This window comes from Onychomys torridus, chromosome 7, assembly GCF_903995425.1.
Source record: "Onychomys torridus chromosome 7, mOncTor1.1, whole genome shotgun sequence".
NCBI classification, from domain to species: Eukaryota; Metazoa; Chordata; class Mammalia; order Rodentia; family Cricetidae; genus Onychomys; species Onychomys torridus.
Window position 1 is genome coordinate 9,302,945 of NC_050449.1, and position 17,275 is coordinate 9,320,219.

Genomic DNA, 17,275 nt, shown 5'->3' on the forward strand with positions numbered 1-17,275 from the left:
TAAAGCCACACCTGAAGTCTCCTGTGCTAGTTAAGGCATCATCTTCACAGCCAAGGATTCAGGCACAAATGTCCACCATTCCGTCAGCATGACACTACCTGGCTCTTCTTCCCTTTATAACAGGAGCATTTCTATCTTTTACTTTTATTTGTTTTACTTTTTTATCTTTTTAAGACTGAGTTTCCTGTGGCCCAGATTCAAGATCTCCCTGCTTCAGCCCTCAAGGTTTCATCACATCCAGCCTAGGAAATACTTCCTCCTGACTCACACCACAGGACAGTTGTGAAAATCAATATGGTAACAGGCATGGAAGTGGTTTGTTAGGGTTTAAGAGCCAATGGAAGAACTGGAGGGATGACTCAGCAGTTAAGAGCACATTATGCTCTTGCAGAAGACCCAAGTTCAGTCCCCAGAACCCATGACAGGCTGCTCAAACTTCCTGTAACTCCACTTCCAGAGGATTTGATGTCCTCTTCTGGTCTACTCCAGCACCTGCATCCACGTCCACATACTGCCACAGAGACAAACATGAGTACACACAATTAAATACTAACTTTTTTAAGTTACTATAGTGATGGAGAGTTCTATAATCCTTTAAATGTGAAGAAATGATTAGAGAAAAAGGCAAAACTCAAGGATGCAATGTTTCACCTGGAGGAGGCAAATCAGAAAGCCAACTCTGGCTCTGCTTGCTCCTATAGAAATATGGCCCAAGATGTACCAACCATACTATCTCCAACCAGGGACATGTGAGAAGAAGGGTTTGACTGCACCACCCCTTGATGTCATTTCAGACCCACATCAGACCTCGAACACTGTCTCTGCCTTGCTAATTGTGAGCACAACCCCTGTGTGCCAATTTCTTTTCAGGCTTTGTATGTCTTTCTCGGTACAACAAGCCTCTCTCTCTCTCTCTCTCTCTCTCTCTCTCTCTCTCTCTCTCTCTCTCTTTTCTTCCCTCTTCCCTTCCTTCTTTCTTTCTTTCCTTCCTTCCTTCCTTCCTTCCTTCCTTTCTTTCTTTCTTTCTATTGTTGTTTGTTGTTTGTTTTTCTAGACAGGGTTTCTCCATGTAGCCCTAGCTGTCCTGAAACTCTCTCTGTAGACCAGGCTGGCCTCAAACCCAGAGATCGGCCTGTGTCTGCTCCCAAGTGCTGGGATTAAAGGTATGGGCCACTGATCTTGGCTAACAAGCCTTTCTTAAGGGATTATTCCATATTCTAGGCAGTGTGCTAAGTTCAGAGCTTAAAGCTGGAAAAGTCCACCTTCAGCCTCTTGAAGCACAAAGTGTAGTGTGCTGTCCTAGAACCCTTGCTGTTTACAGCCTCATGCATCATCATGGGGTGGTTACTCACCTTCTGAATTCGAGGATCCTCCATAACTCATCTCTACATCTGTTATGACACAGACAGTCTCACAATTCTAGGTTTCACAGATGTTGGTTGAATAAAGCAGATTGGCAGTTCTTAGCCATCAAAGTTATTTCTGGGCATAATGCGGGTAGGGTAGAACCCTGTGATCTACAGGAATTCGAGAAGACAGTGGGAGTCTCTCAGGGATGGATGGATTTACCTGGCAGAAGGTGACAGACATTGTAGGCTAAACTACTCCTTAGATCTTTTTTTTAAAAAGATTTATTTATTTATTTATTTATTATGTATACATAAGAGGGTGCCAGATCTCATTACAGATGGTTGTGAGCCACCATGTGGGTGCTGGGAATTGAACTCAGGACCTCTGGAAGAGCAGTTGGTGCTCTTAACGTCTGAGCCATCTCTCCAGCCCCAACTCCTTAGATCTTGTCCAGACTCCTTATTATAACTACTGTTGCTCATTGATCACAGCGTTTATTCATGTTTAGTTAAAGAAAATTCTGGGCAGTAGGAGGTGGTAGGATTCTGGGAGATTTCAGATCATTTTCATTCTAAGGCACTAAGCTTCCTGTAAGTGAAGGGTGATGCTGTGTCAAGGCAACAATGAGACAGATTTACCTTTATTTCTTTACATGGTTTAGTTTTGGCCACTGAAGATGTTTCAATAGGATAACATGCTCTGGAAGTATCACTAAGTCCATGGCCAGGCCGTGAAAACTGCCCAAGCCTTGAATCCACTCCTCACCAATGGCCTTTTTTCTTTTTTTTTCTCATTTTTCTCTGAACTGTCTTCCCTTTAGAATGCCCTACTCTCAGTTCTTGTGTCACCAAAGCTTATTCTAAATTGTTCAGGTGTGATCACATCCATAAATGTTAGGCTTTACACTTTGTGTCCAATCTAGGTCATTCAGATACCTCCATGAAAGTCCATCGGCTCAATCCAGCTCTAAATATTATTGCTCATTAACTGTTTGCTGACATCTTTGTCTTTGTTCTCACTTGACTGTTGTTTTAATATGCTCTCTGTTATTTCTCTGTGTTTCTCCTGTTGGATACCACAGTACTTTGCACATAGTAGCCACTCAACATAGCCATTGTTTAGCATCTCCATTGATTACCCGAAAGTTGAAACCTTCTTTCTCTTTGCCATACTTAGGGATGAGTACCACACCCCACCAAGGGAATGTGTTTAAACTAGAGGTTGTTTGGCAAAGCAATTTGGAAACCTGTTTTATTTTTCCACCTTCTTCCTCCCAGTCCTACAGATTCTGAGAGTTCAGTGCCATATGTCCCCATGGCTGAACACCAGAAAGCTTAGCAGTTGAGCACAAAACCTGTCTCCAAATTACACACAAGCCAGGACCTCCTACTTGCCATGTTGTTAGGGCAGCATGGCACATAGAAACGGTACACCGTGCTATGGGCTGCCTGGCAGGGTCTTGCTCCAGTTCAGGGGAGGCTAAATGAATCAGAATCATGTTCTGCGATATGGCTCTTCAGCAGGAGTGCCTGCCATCTCTGGCTTTTCATCCCCAGAGGGTGGCATATGCAGTATCTTGAGTGCCTTTCAGGAACCTACCCAGTCAGAAGAAGTATGCTCATACAGTGAGAGTCGGACCAGGAATAAAAAGCATGTGAACACAGGCAGATGTCCTTGCTCACTCTCACAGCAGCACAAAGAGAAGAAAAGCATTGTTTGCCTCCAGCGAGAAAAACAAATGCTGTTCTAGCTGCTGATGCCACTGGGATCCCTGGATTACAAATTCAGATTTGTTGGTGTGGGGGAAGAATAATCACCAGCTTTGGGGGACACTCCCTGCCCAGGGTCTAAGCATTATGGTTCTGCTGATGTTGTTCCTCAGGTTTAGAAGTCAGATTCTACAGTCCTGTATAAATGCCGTGCCAGTAGCCACTAGAAATCAGGATCAGAAACCTTGATCCACTCCAACTCCCCAGGCCCTCAGCCCTGCCTGCACCCTGAAAGGCTTGTAGCCATCCTCTTTGCAGGCTGGCATCTGCTTCCATACCCCAGCCTCAGGGGGGCTTTCCTGGCCACCCCCATTAAACTTAGCAACCTCTCCCTGCTGGGGTTAATTCACAGAGTCTATTTAATAAGCAAAGGAATTTATTTGGGGGTGAACTCCCAAGACAGAATAAAGGGATTTGTCACAGGATCCTGGAAGGGTGAAGCACAATCCAACGCTGATCTCTGGCAAGCTCTGCCACGGTCCATACTGGCATCCAAAACCATGAGGTAGCAAAGAGAGAGAGCATTCATGAATCCCAGGTCTTAAGGGTCCCCCAGTGGTGATGCCCCAGGGGCATTTACCTCAAGGTCATATGCAGGTGTAACAGCTACCTGCTACCTCACTAGGGGTGGTGCTTCAAGGCATGACTCAACAGCCAGCCAGCCACTACATCTCCCCCTTTTGTCTAAACAAGAAGGTTCTAACCTAACACAAAACTATATACAATAGGAATGATTATTAAATATTGTCCAGGAGAAATAACAGGTAATGACATAAACAAATGGAACTACAACCAACAAGAACATCAAACAGGAGACACATACTGAAATCCAGAGATGTCCAGAGACTATTCCAAAAGCTGTCCTATCCTGAAGAATCTGAATCTAGTACTTAATATGTTCTACCTAAGCTACAAGAAGATTGTAACTATATCAAAGACCTGAGAAGGAATATAATAATACCTGAGAAACAGGAAATGCAGGCAAGCAATCTTTAAAAATCTTGTGAGAATAGACAGAGTCAGTTGGCAGCCTGGACAGTCACCTAAAGATTCTCAGCACCTTTGGGGCATTCATTTTGACTACAGTCCTAGAATATCTGACAGACCATTTTCAGAAGCAGGAATTTTGAAAGGCCATCTTACCCTGTTTTGGCAGAGTTCAGAAGTCACTTTTCCTTGTGTCCTGCTCGTCCAGAAAGGACAGCATTCGTACTGTCAGCAGTCGAGGCAAGGGCAGCTCTTTGCCCAGCAGGCTGTTATGCCAAGAGGAAGACAAACTTCTAAACCGAGTGTCTCAGAAGCCCAACATTCTCTCCAGAACAGATTGGTGCTGCCAGGAGCAATCGTGTCTCATGTCAGCAGAATTCTGTTATTTAAATGCCATATTCGCTAGGCCTATGAAGTGTTTGAGGATCACCTGTCTATCCAACTTATGTATCTATAAATCTGGACAAACTAACTAACATAACTATAGAGATGACAAGCATGGTTGACTATAAATCTGTAAGTCTTATCTACCGGAATAACCTAAGGACTAAGGCTTCATGTAAACAAGATAAACAGTCTGTAAGCAAATGTACAGTAACAGGACAATGACCTCAAAATTATGACAATAGACAAAAAATCTTAAACAGAGATAGAAATATATAGTGTAATATGCAATATGACAACAATATGTATCAATATACAAAATATCCTAAACAGAGATAGAACAAACATTTAGTATGACAAATATAATTTTACATTTGTATCAATATACAAGATATTTCAAATAGTAGTAAAAATATATATATAAAACAATAAATATAGTTTTGTTTTTGTATCTTGTATTCTTGTATATTGATACAAATTATCTTAAATAGGAGTATAAAAAATAGTTTGCATTTGTATCAATATACAAGAATCCATAACCATGTAAATTATCTGAAGCTAATATTTTGCTAAATTAGTTTACCAGTATATATAGTAATCTACCTTAATATCCTATACCTATCCTTTTCTTATGGAGAATAACAAGTCTAATTTTTTTGTTCCACCCCTAACCCTACAAGTACCATCCATAACCCTGAGAAACATGAAAACTTTGGGGCAGGGTCGTCGTCTTCTTAGAATTACTTCCTGCTGTTTAGGGGGCTGCAGTATCTCTATGGGGTCCTGTAAGAAAGCTCAGATAGTTAGGTCTCAATAGAGCTAGCTGTAGATTCTGCAGCCAGTCTCAGAAATGGGTAAGGTTGTCAGAGATTCTGGCTAGAACTGTAGTACGATGGATCATCTCATCTTGGAACTGTCCTGGAGAGTTTTCAGTCCAAAGTTGATTATTGAGTAATGTTCATGGGTACCTTGGCATCATTCTGGACCAGATATAGTCATTGTTGTGGGCCCCAATTTCCTTGTGGAGACTTCAGAGATTGCTATTGGGAAGACTTATTTTTTTTTATTATGGAAAATTTGAACATTTTTAATGTTGAAATTGAAAGTTTGGATTTATTCTGGATATAGAAAAGATCCTCCAAAAGCAAGGTCTGGCATGGAAAGAAATAGAATCTTGGTGACAACGGTCCCTAAATTATTGGTTTTCTTCTGTCCCACACCAGGTGGCTCTTTTGATATGAAACAGAATCTCTTAATTTTTTCTTTTAGCAACATGCTTAGGTTTAGAAAAGGAGAGAGCCACATTCCAACTCCAAAGTCAGCTTGATTTATAATTAAATCAGGATCGTAACTTTTCTAGAGTTAAGGAGATATAGATATTAGGCAGTGAGATTTTACCCTGTGTGTATTGGTACCAATAGATTCTTTCCTACTGCTGTAGATATCTCGGTATCCAAGGCCTTACGATTTCTGGAAGATGGGTATTTCTATTATCCTGTAAAGATAAAAACATAACCCTAGTCCAACCCTTGTTTGTTAAGTTTTTCTTACAACCTGTAGAGATGTCACTACATCTCCCCTTACTGCACTGTGTACATCTCCCAAGAGCTGATCACTTCTAGGCATTTTTGTATTCATCCATTGTCAACCTTTCCCACTAGATGCCAATGACTCCTCAGATGCCACAATGATGTCTGGTTTATGAGAACAAATCTCTTCTATATAGGGTAGAGCCTAACACATAGATACTCAGTCTCTGTAGGAAGTTTGAGGTAACATTATCCATTTAGATAGCTCCTTTGAAAGATGCATGTAGTTAAGCAAATGTATTTACTTCTACCTCATCGCCCCTCTTGAATAAAATGCCCAGCTGTAACCTACAGCAGCCTATGAGCCCTGGGGCCCACTCCTGCCTCTAGCTCCCCAGTGACAATTTCACCGGAGGCCTTGAGTTTTCCATAAGGCTGTGTACTTTTGCCTTCCTTACAGTTGGATCCCAAAGCTATCTATGACTCTTGAGTCACCTCACCTCTCCTGCCTGCCTCATCCCCGCTCCCATTTACTTCTCTGTCATTCAAGATCAGAGTCACTGGCTTTGTATTGTCCTGGTATACTTAAGTCTGTCATGTCAGCTGAGAGATGGGACCTGACCCCCTGTGTCCTGACAAGGACACTGAATGGGACCTTCATACCTGCCATTTAGCTGGCCTCCAGGAGAGTCTAGTAAAGACAAGAACAAACACAGTCAAAACTCCAGTATTCTCAATCCCCTTTCATTACAGGACCCTTTCTATTGGTGAAGCTCTAGATGTGACTTCTTTATTTCTAGGGATATTTTGGGGTTTTCCCCAGAAGGCTTCACTCCTCCCTGAGGAGATACAGGAAGGTGATACTTGCCTGGGGTGGGGAGGAGAGCAGGGATCATGATCCTTATGGTATAGTGACTGGTAAGATATCCTTGCTCAAGTGAATACAGCCTCCACCCATGCTCATTCTGGCAACCCTGATCAAATATGGTGGGCCGCATAAACAAATGGAAAGGTACAGACACATTTAGGGGTTGCTAGGAAGAAAAGAGAGTCCCATAGGAGGGGAAAGAGAGAGGATAAGAGATTATGAGCAAAGTACATGATATGTGTGAGAATAAATAGGGCTTTTCCATCAATGCAGGCAAGAGAACTTGGCCAGAGCATAGGTGCTGTGAGGGTCGATGTGTCCACTGTGAAAGCACCGAGAGGCGGGCCCACAAGAACAGAAGCATCTGCGTGATGTGCATGGATCCACTTGAAAACGGGTTCTGTGTGGGGAGGGGAGGGGAGGAAAAGATAAGGATGAAAGATGACTCCAGATGACGGGAGTTAAAAATCTGGGTCCTCACCAAGATTGCAAACAGAGGTCTTAGTCTGGGCAGTCATTTGCCCTGTGCTCAATTCCCAACAATCAAAGAATGATCTGCTGTGAGTGTACTCTCTTCATTTCACTTCACTTATTTTTCTCAAATGTAACAACTCTAGAGATGTTCTGTCAATTTCCTAGATCAGAATTTCATCAATTTTTTTTTAAGATTTGCCAATGTAGCTCGAGGCCAGACTAGTGTACACAATGACTTCCAGAACAGTGAGGACTACATAGAGACCTGTTTCAAAAAATGACAAATAACAAAAAACAGTTGTTAATATTTTATGTGAGAGTATTTGCCTGCATGAATGTATGTGCACCCTGTGTTTGCCTGGGCCTGTGGAGACCAGAAAAGTGTCTCAGATCCCCTGAAACTGGAGTTACAGACAGTTGTGAGCCACCATGTGAGTGCCGGGAACCAAACCCAGATCCTCCAGAAAAGCAGCCAGAACCCTTAGCCACTGAACCAACTATTCACCCCCCAGCCAATTCTTTTTTATTTTTCATTTTTCCAGGAGGTGTTTCCAACCACACCATGGAATGAATAAAGGGTTATGTGCTTACTTACACAGATGCCCTCAGTGGCTTTCAGTGATTTTTAAAGCCTCCTACAGTTTATAAACTTCTAATACTGCAGGGCTATTGGAGAGCCATCTTGATGCACAGGACTTGTACTTCCTAGAGACCAGACACTCCAAATTTAATCCTACTTGTTTTCATCTTTTCGTAACTATTTCAAATGCAAACTCATGGACAAACACGTTCTTTTAACTCAGGTTACAGGGATGGGATGGGGTGTAGTTGGACACATTAGGGACAATCTCAGAGATGTTCGAATACCTGAGTAACTCAGTCTAAAATGATATTATAGCCATGCAGCAAACCCACTTCAGGGAAGCTGGTGGGAGATTAAAATAAAAGTTAAGTTGAAGGGGAAATGTTTTAATCAGAATTGGAGTTTTTGCATGATATAGTGAGATTCTCATAGTAAATAAGCTGATATGTTTTCTTATGGGCTTAGGAAATAATTTTAAAACACAGACTCAAAGTAACTATTGCTCTAAAATAAAGCAGTGCAGGTGCTAGAATTCTTGTCATGTAAGTTTTTGTTTGGAACAGCATGATTAAACATGAGCACCTGTTGCTGGTCATGAAAAAAGAGGTGAGGAAGCATATGTCTCTTTTTTTTTTCTTTTAAGGAACTTTCCACTGTGCTTTTTCTTTTCTTTTTCTTTTTTTCCCTCCTCATTCATCTTCCAGAAACCCCATGCTTCATTTTCACTGCTGAAAGGCAAGCAAGGTTCAGAATGTTCATAAAAGAAGAACACAAACATATTTCTGCATTTTTCTGTGCTGCTGTCTGGTTTTCCATGATTCAAGCGCAGAATGGGCCCACAGTGGAGCGCACAAGCTTTCCCTCGGCTGACAAACCCACAGAAGACCTCGACAGCATTTTCCTCAGCAGCTGACCCACGGGTTCTGACGCCTTCGCTCTTGGCTCTCCTTTTCTTTTTGTTCAAAGAACACTTTCTATTAGGCCCAGGGTGCGCCTTATGTTACCAAAAACGATGAGTCAGAGCAGCTTGGGACTCTATAGCTGGCTCTTCTCTTTCTGCTAAGATTACAGGAGCAAAGGAGACTAGTGCACACACGTCAGAAGGGGCAGGACAGCAAAGTGAAGGGCAGAGCTCCCTGACGCCTAGGAAGCAGGATCAGGCCCAGAGGCATGTTTGAGCTTCCTCCTTCGGGTTCTGAAGTCCCTATATCACACTCACTACCATGAGAGTGTTGATTATCAATTTGACAGGCTCTTTGTGGGCCTCTGAGCACGCTTGTGGGGATTATCTTTGCCACATCCATTGGTGTAGGAAGACCCATCTTAATTATGGGTGGGAACATTTCCTGGACAGGGAATCCTGGGCTGAATAAAGCAGAAGTAAACATGTATGTGTTTGTCTCTCTCTGTTTCCTGACTGCAGATACAATGTTCAGAGCGGCTTGAAGTCTTGCCGCCCCTGTTCCCCTGTCCCCATGAAGTACTGTACCTTCCAGCTGCTTTTCAAAGACTATTCACACAGAAGGAGGAGGGGAAAAGCTAAGACACTGTCTTTATCCCATAGGCTCTGATGGTCTCAGTACAATACTTCAGCTGATATTTGAGGAAACCAAGAGTGCACTTGACAAACTCAGCTCTGGTCCTCTGCTTCCAGGAAAGCAAAGGGATGGACACAGACTCCAGTGCCAAAGACTGGAGGGTTCAAGAACACTTCCTGAAGATGGCAGATTCTGGTCCCCATGGCGCCACATGCACTGAATTCTAAGCAGAAGCCCACATCTGGAAACGCCTGAGCTCTGTTTCCCCTTTACTGTTCCTTTTAGGAAAGGTTAAGCCCTGGTGCTGTCTGTCTACATGGTTTCTGTGTGGTTAGTTTTAAACGTCAACTTGCTGTATCCTAGAATCGTCTGAGAGGAAAACCTCGATTATGGAATTGCCTAGATCAGATTGCCATGAGCATATCTGTGGGTGACTGCTTGACCACCCGCCAACCGGTGGTCCTGTACTATAAGAAAGCTCAGTACAAGCCAGCCTGCAAGCCAGTTAGCCAGCATCATCCTTTGTGGTTCTTGTCACTCTAACTGTGAACTGAATTCCTTCATTGGCTGTAATACTGTGCGAAATAGTAAGCAGGCTTGTCTTCAGATCCCTGCCTTGACTTTGCTCAGGAGTGAACTGTCACCTGGAATTAGGAGTTAAGTGAACCCTTCACTCTCCTAAGTTATTTTAGGATCTCATTAACAGAAATGTAAGGACAGTTTCATAGCACAGAGGTTTCTGTACTATGTGTAAGTACCCCAGCCAATAGAACATCCATGAACACTTTTCCATTAAAAAAAAAAAAAACTTACTGATTTTGTTAATCTTTTCAACCTTCCACATAGAGACCTGTCTGTCTCATAAGCAGCATGTCTAAGTCCTTAGTAATAGAACCCTGTGATAGGTCATTGTTGGAAAAAAGAAAGAAAACCTAACCTTGTGATGGCCATATAAGAAAAAAAAAAAGAACATAAGAAATTAGATTTTTCTCCCTTAGAGAAGAATGTAGCTAGAAAGCTAAGATCTTCCCCCAACCTACTACTGAAAGGTTTGTATGAACAAGTCCCATGCTCCGGCTACTGGACATAGAGAGCTGTGAGCTCTGAATTGTGAGAATAATGATTTCCCGTGAAAATCAAACACACCTATTCTCTTTCAAAGCTGTTTCTTTAATTATGGAGGAGATGGCCAGCATAGGAGGCAGTGTCATTCTCAAGTACATAGAGGTTACATGCATGCAGCATCTTGCTAAAAAAGATTCAACATCTTTTCATGTGCACACCAATAAAGATGTACCATTTCCTTTTCAGCGTCCAGTCTCAGTGGCTTGATGTCAGCTTTAATAGCTGCCACAGCTGGAAAATTCAGGTGAATTCCAAACTGTGATTAGAGAGATCAGAGCAGAGTTAAAAGAAGTCAAACAATGGGAGGGAGGGATGCTCCATGTGCGCACAGAGAAGCTGCATGCAAAGAGAAATTATGGCTACCTGGGACCGTTTGGGCACCTGTCAAAAAGCTGTGATTTTGCTAGGAATGGATAAAGGTCATTTGGAGGGAAAAAAAAAAAAAAACTTCTCTTTTTATTGCCAAAGGCAGTGAAGAAAAAGGCACCTGTAGCACTCGCTCTCATGGAGGAAATAATGTTGCTAAATGATATTGAAAGATTAAAAATATGAAAAGCAGAAGCTGAAATGCTATGGAATATCTAGGTGAGCTCAGATAATGGAGAGTGCTCTGAGTTGATGCAGAGATGGATCAAGGGTTGTCAAACTGTCCCCTCCCTCTGGCTATATATCTTTTTTAGTTCTGACTATGTTTTCTTTGATGGAGAAAATGATAGGCTTGAAAATACACGATGATAGGTATCCACAGATCAAGCCCCACTAGTCTTTCTGATTCAGGAGCATAAAACTGTCAGGTCAAAAGCAATTCTCATTGCGACCTTAATTTAACAAATGATTAGACCCAATCCTGGTGCTTTGAAATGCCTTTGGTTTGCATGATCAAGCACAATACTATTTTAAGCAGGTTTTTCTCATCCCTGCGTTTCTGAAAAGGTGTGTGCTACAGGAATTTTCACTGAAGTTACCCATGATACCCATCTCCTTTTAATGTTCCCCTGGGGTGGACTTTTGTTCACTAAACAGTATTTTCCCATATACCCTTACTCATTTAGGAATAAAACCTGACCAGAAACAAGGCCTGGGCTCAAGACCATATCTCTTTGTGTCTGTGTATCACAGTTTGGCTTTTTACATGTCTCTTCTGCTTGGAATGGGTGTTCAAGTCCCTGTTGCTAATGCTGGCATCCCTCTACCTATCCTAGAGCCAGGCAAGCTCCTTGCCTTCCACTTAGAATCTGAAGGAGGGATTGCAGCCTCTCACGTCCCTTACTATGCTGAAGAGGGGAGCCTGGGGACAGTGGAGAAGGGGAGTAAGGTCAAGGAAGAGGCTGGGCAAGATAAAGGGGTCATTGACTCAAACATTTTAACTGTTTATCTCCAAAACGCCAGCTCGTGTGCAAACCAGACAAGGATTCTTTAGGAAGAAACGGCCAGGCAGCACCTCTTGGAATACCCTCCCTGCTGTGCCCTCTGCTGCCAAGTGGGGGGGGGGCTGTGCCCCCCCTTCTCTCCCTAACACATAACCATTTAGCTTAAGTCCCCAACCACTGTCAAAGGCACACACATTGCCCAGGAGTCAGCCTTACCACAGGTGACACTGCACTGTTGGAAGAGAGTGCTCACCTCCTCCCTGAAGTCTCTGTTGCCCTCTCCTCCACCTTATCCTGGCCCTCCTCACTCCCTAAGTCTGGATGTCCCTGGGGCTCCACCCCATCCCTCTTCTCTTCCCCGTTTGTTATCTCATAAGCAGTCAAACCTTCCATGAGCACCTATGAGTCTTCCTACTCAATTTATCAAGAACCCAAGGCACTCTCCTGACTAACCATCCTGAATATTTAGCTAGCAAAGGGATAGAGCCACTTCCACAGCCACAAGCATCTCATATTCAACATGCCCAGACTTGAACCCATCATTTGCCTGGCTGCCACCCACCGTAGTCATGACACACAATCCTCTCCCTGCATTCTTTTCTCGGTGAATGAGTCCAGCTTCTATCTGGGCACTAACCCAGAATCTCAATCTCTCTCTCTCTCTCTCTCTCTCTCTCTCTCTCTCTCTCTCTCTCTCTGTGTGTGTGTGTGTGTGTGTGTGTGTGTGTGTGTGTGTGTGTGTGCAAGTCATACTGTGGGATAGTGGTGCACATGCATATGTGTGCCTGTGCACCTGGAGACCAAAGAAAACCCTCACATGTTGTTCCTCAGATGCTGGTGCCCACTTTGTTTCTTGGGGAAGAGTCTCACTGATTCAGAGCTTGCTAATTAGAATGGGCTGTTTGCCTCTTAGCAGTGCTGGGGTTAGTAGCTTGTATTCCCACACCCTACACCCCATGTTTTACATAGGTGAGGAGGACTGACCTTAGTCCTCAGCCTGGCGGTGGTGGCGCATGCCTTTAATTCCAGCACTTGGGAGGCAGAGCCAGGCAGATCTCTGTGAGTTCAAGGCTAGCCTGATCTCCAAAGCGAGTTCCAGGAAAGGCTCAAAGCTACACAGAGAAACCCTGCCTCAGAAAACCAAAAAAAAGGGCGGGGGGACTTAACTCAGTGGTAGAGCCTAGACCCTGGGTTCGGTCCTCAGCTCTGAAAAAAAAAAAAGGAACTTAGTCCTCACATTTTGGAGATATTGGGGATTTAACCTGGGACCTTAAGCATGCTAGTCAAACTCTCTATCACTGAGCTATATCTGCCCACCTTTATGTATTTTAAAGTTGAGAAAAATGAAGGTACAGAAGTGTGAGGACTTGCCTTAGGTTATGCTGTTGATAAGGGAGCTGTGATTGTGTGAGACATCTAGAAAGTGTCTTCCATTGACTGCCATTCTGCTAAGGCTCTTTGTTCCTCTTCTTTTCTGCTGTACATTGAACAATCACTATATCAAAATCCTGAAAGACACCCAAAAGCTAAATGTAGATAATAGCTGAATGGTAAAGGTAGGGAAAAACCAAGTGTTTTCCCAGTCTGGTCACAGAATATTTGGACACCAGATGTGTGGGGTTTTTCCACACACACCAACTGTATTAGTTTATTTTTCATTGCAGTAATAAAACACTCAAAGCTGGGTAATGTAGAAAGAAAGCAAGTTCATGCAACTCCCTTTTGGAGGAGGAAAGTTCAAGGTCAAGTGGCCCCATTCTTTGGCTTCCGGGGAGGGACTCATGCTTAGGGTACCATGTGAGAGTGTGTACAGAGTTGATCACATAGAACTTAGCAAGCAGGACTTTCACTTTCTATCACAGTCCTCCCCCAAGACTACCCAGGAGAACTACTTTAATCTCGTCTGAATGCAGAAGCCCCAGTAACCTAATTATTATAGATCCATCCCCAACTGTTAAATGTTAAACATTCTATTACCTCTTAATACTACAACATTAGGTACCAAGCTTCCAACCCATGACTCCTTAGGACACAATCATGGTTGTAACCAAATCTCCACTTGGAGATAGCACCAGACACCACAGGGTAAGGGCTCAGACCCACAAACTACCTCCAATCTCAGGCGCCAGTCACAGCCAGAGGTCATGTCCTAGGTTTTGAGATGACCTGACTCTGAGCTAGGGTTGAATAGTTTGCTAGAGCAGCTCGAATAGAACCCAGCACACATATTTACCAGTGGATGACAGAGGCAGTTACAAAGGGTGCAGATGCACAAGCGAGGGGAGTCCTTGGGAACTGGGGAGGGGAAAGGCCCTGGCCTTCTCTGGGCATGTCAACCTCTAGGGATCCCTGCAGTATCAGCTCCCTGAATGCTCTCCAAACCCTGGCTGCCTGGGTCTTATGAACACTTCATCATAAATATGGAATTTAGCAACTAATTAGCTGTTTGTACCCAAACAAGCCTGCAGCCCCTCTCCTTTTCCTGGAGGTTTGGCAGGGATCAGCTGTTTCTTAGTATCACACTTAATCTATTAATGTTTTATTACTTGCCACAACCTGAATTCTAAATTTTATGGGCATTGTCACATTTGAGTGACATCTACTGCTTTGAACTTTTTATCCTCATTGTAAAGAGGGGAAACTGAGGCAGAGAAGGATTACATGGTGTTGCCTATCTTGTAGACAGTAGAATAAAGGCTTGAATCCCGTCTCTGGTACCTCAGCTTGAGCTCTGAACAACTACAATAAATTGTCTCCCAAGGCATTAGAGGGCACAAAATGATACTTTTAATCTTTACTGGGATACTTTAAAAGGCATAATAACAAGGTACCTACAAGATCATTAAGTGCACAGGAAAGGCAAGCACTGACAAACAGAACCATGGTCATATGTGCTCTCTGGGAGGGAGAGAGTTTTATTTGCATTCTTGTGGTGGGGCTAGTCCATCTGCACCATGCGCATGCCCAGGTACCCTGCTCTACCACTCCCCACCTCATTCTCTTGAGACAGGAGCACTCTCTGAACCTGGGGTTCATGATGTTTTTAGCTGGCCTGGCAGCCAACACTCTCCTGTCTCAGCCCCTTACAGCACTATATTCACAGATGTGCACACATCTGGCTTTTCATTGCATGCTGGGGATTGAAACTCAGGTCTTCATGCCTGTGCAAGTTCCCTTCCCCACGGGACATCTCCTCATCCCAGGAGAGAGTCTTGAGCTGGGGTTGGATGCTAGTGAACCAAACACAGCAATCAGAGGATTCTGGCACAATGGAGATGGGTGTGTTCTTAGTGTGGGAATCCATATCCCAGTGCCCTGAGTATGTTGGGAGTGTCTCAGTTTATCTCAGTCCTGCATCATGTCTAAAAGCCAGATACAGTAAACAGTTAGGGGACTTTTAAGGATTGTAGGATTCCTGAGTTGAAGCTGTGCCTTCTGATATGTTAGTCAGATCAAGCAGCACACAGTAAAGAGTTTTACTTTAAGGAGTGGGTGAAGGCTGAGAAGATGGTTCGATTCAGACATGCTCCTCCCCATGTCTGTGCCGGGCTCTAGTGTAGAGACAGGTATTGAGAACACAAGCATCTTCTGGAGAACTTCATTCATCCTCAAACTCCCAGTTTACTGCTTTGACAGAGATTCGGTTTCATTTCTGCTTGTTAAAAACACTTATTTTCCAATATAAATGGCTTTTAGATTTTTTTCTTTCCTCTTCAAAGAAACTGGCCACACATGAAGAACTGGAACCTGCCGAGTAAAGAAATCACTCCATCCTGTAACTCCCAGACTGAGCAGGTTACTGCACAGCCACAAGACAGCACGCTTTTCCTGCAGGCCACATCAGGGCTTCATTGCCTCTCACCTGCCGTCATTTGATAATCAGGGACACTTCCACAAATGCATGACAAATGGTGGAGTTTTAGTAAAAAATGTTTTCATTTCTTAGAAAGCAAGGGGACTCTTCTGTCTGCTCACAGTTCTTATTTTCTGGTGTAGAAGGCCTTAACTTGCCTAACATAGATTTGGGATCTTTGTGTCTTTGTTTGTTTCAGTTATAACACAAGATCTTTGTAAACCTCTTCATGTTTCACAGAACTAATTAGACAATTTCCACTCAGATGTGTCTTTGATGTGAAACTGAGCATAGATTGCAGAGCTGAGGTTCTCTGCAAAGTTTCTGTCTGTGTGGATCACAGTTCTCACACTGACATTTAGAACAGAGAAAACACATCCACACTCTACACTGAACCTGGATACAGTTGCTAAAAGAAAAATATTTCTCCCAAAGTTTCAGAAGATGACGACATCAACGCCCAGAACATCAAAGGCACCGTTTGGTGCTTCCGGGGACTTTGCCAAACCTTTTAAACACCGCTTAACATTCCATGTGATTGAGTTAAAGATGAGCCTGACCCAGCAAGGACCTCTAAAAGATCTCATCCTGTCTCTGTATCCAAGTGATTGCACCGGAACCAGTTTGCCCACTGCAGTCCATTGTCCAAACATGATTCCCACAACAGTTCCGTTTCCAGATTGTTCTTTTGCTCTGAGGGGAGATTGGGCAGAGATTTAATCTCAGGACCTAGATACCCATGTAGAGATGTGGAGACAGTAGAGAGCCTATTTAATCTCTGCTGTTGTGAACAGGTCCTGTTCTTGATTAGAAATGTTCTTCTTCCATAAAGGCTGTGGAGGAGCAGGGATAATCTGGAAAGTTGAAAAAGAAACCAAAATAAATGTGTGTTTCACTTTTTCATCTTCATTTATGCTCTAAAAACTTCAATTTGAATGTAAATGTTGGCTTGTTTGCATCTTTGTTTCAGTTGGGATAGTTTGTTGCAAAGAGCAGGAGCCTTCTTCAAGTGGTTCTAGTGAACCACAGAGAAAAGGTGTCTGTGTGACCAGTAGTAAAGAGTGAATGGTAGGGAATATCCCTGAATTCCCCTAAACATCAGAAGTAGGTATTAGAAAGCTGGAGACACTCCCTGCCTCAGTCTGCTCTCTCCTCCTGCCTCTCCCTCCATGTCAGTTCCATTCTCCTACATCCTGCAGATGAAGCATGCCTTCTCTGTCTCTTCCTGTGTGCCACTAAAAATGATTCCAACCAGGAGACCAGCTGTCTTAGTCAGTGTTCTGCTGCTCTGAAGAGACACCACGACCATGGCACCTCTTAGAAAGGAAAACATTCAATTGGGCCTTGCTTACAGTTTCAGAGGCTTTGTCCATGATCATCATGGCAGGGAGTGTGGTGGCAGTTAGCTGTGGTACTGGAAAAGCAGCTAAGAGCTACCTCCTGAT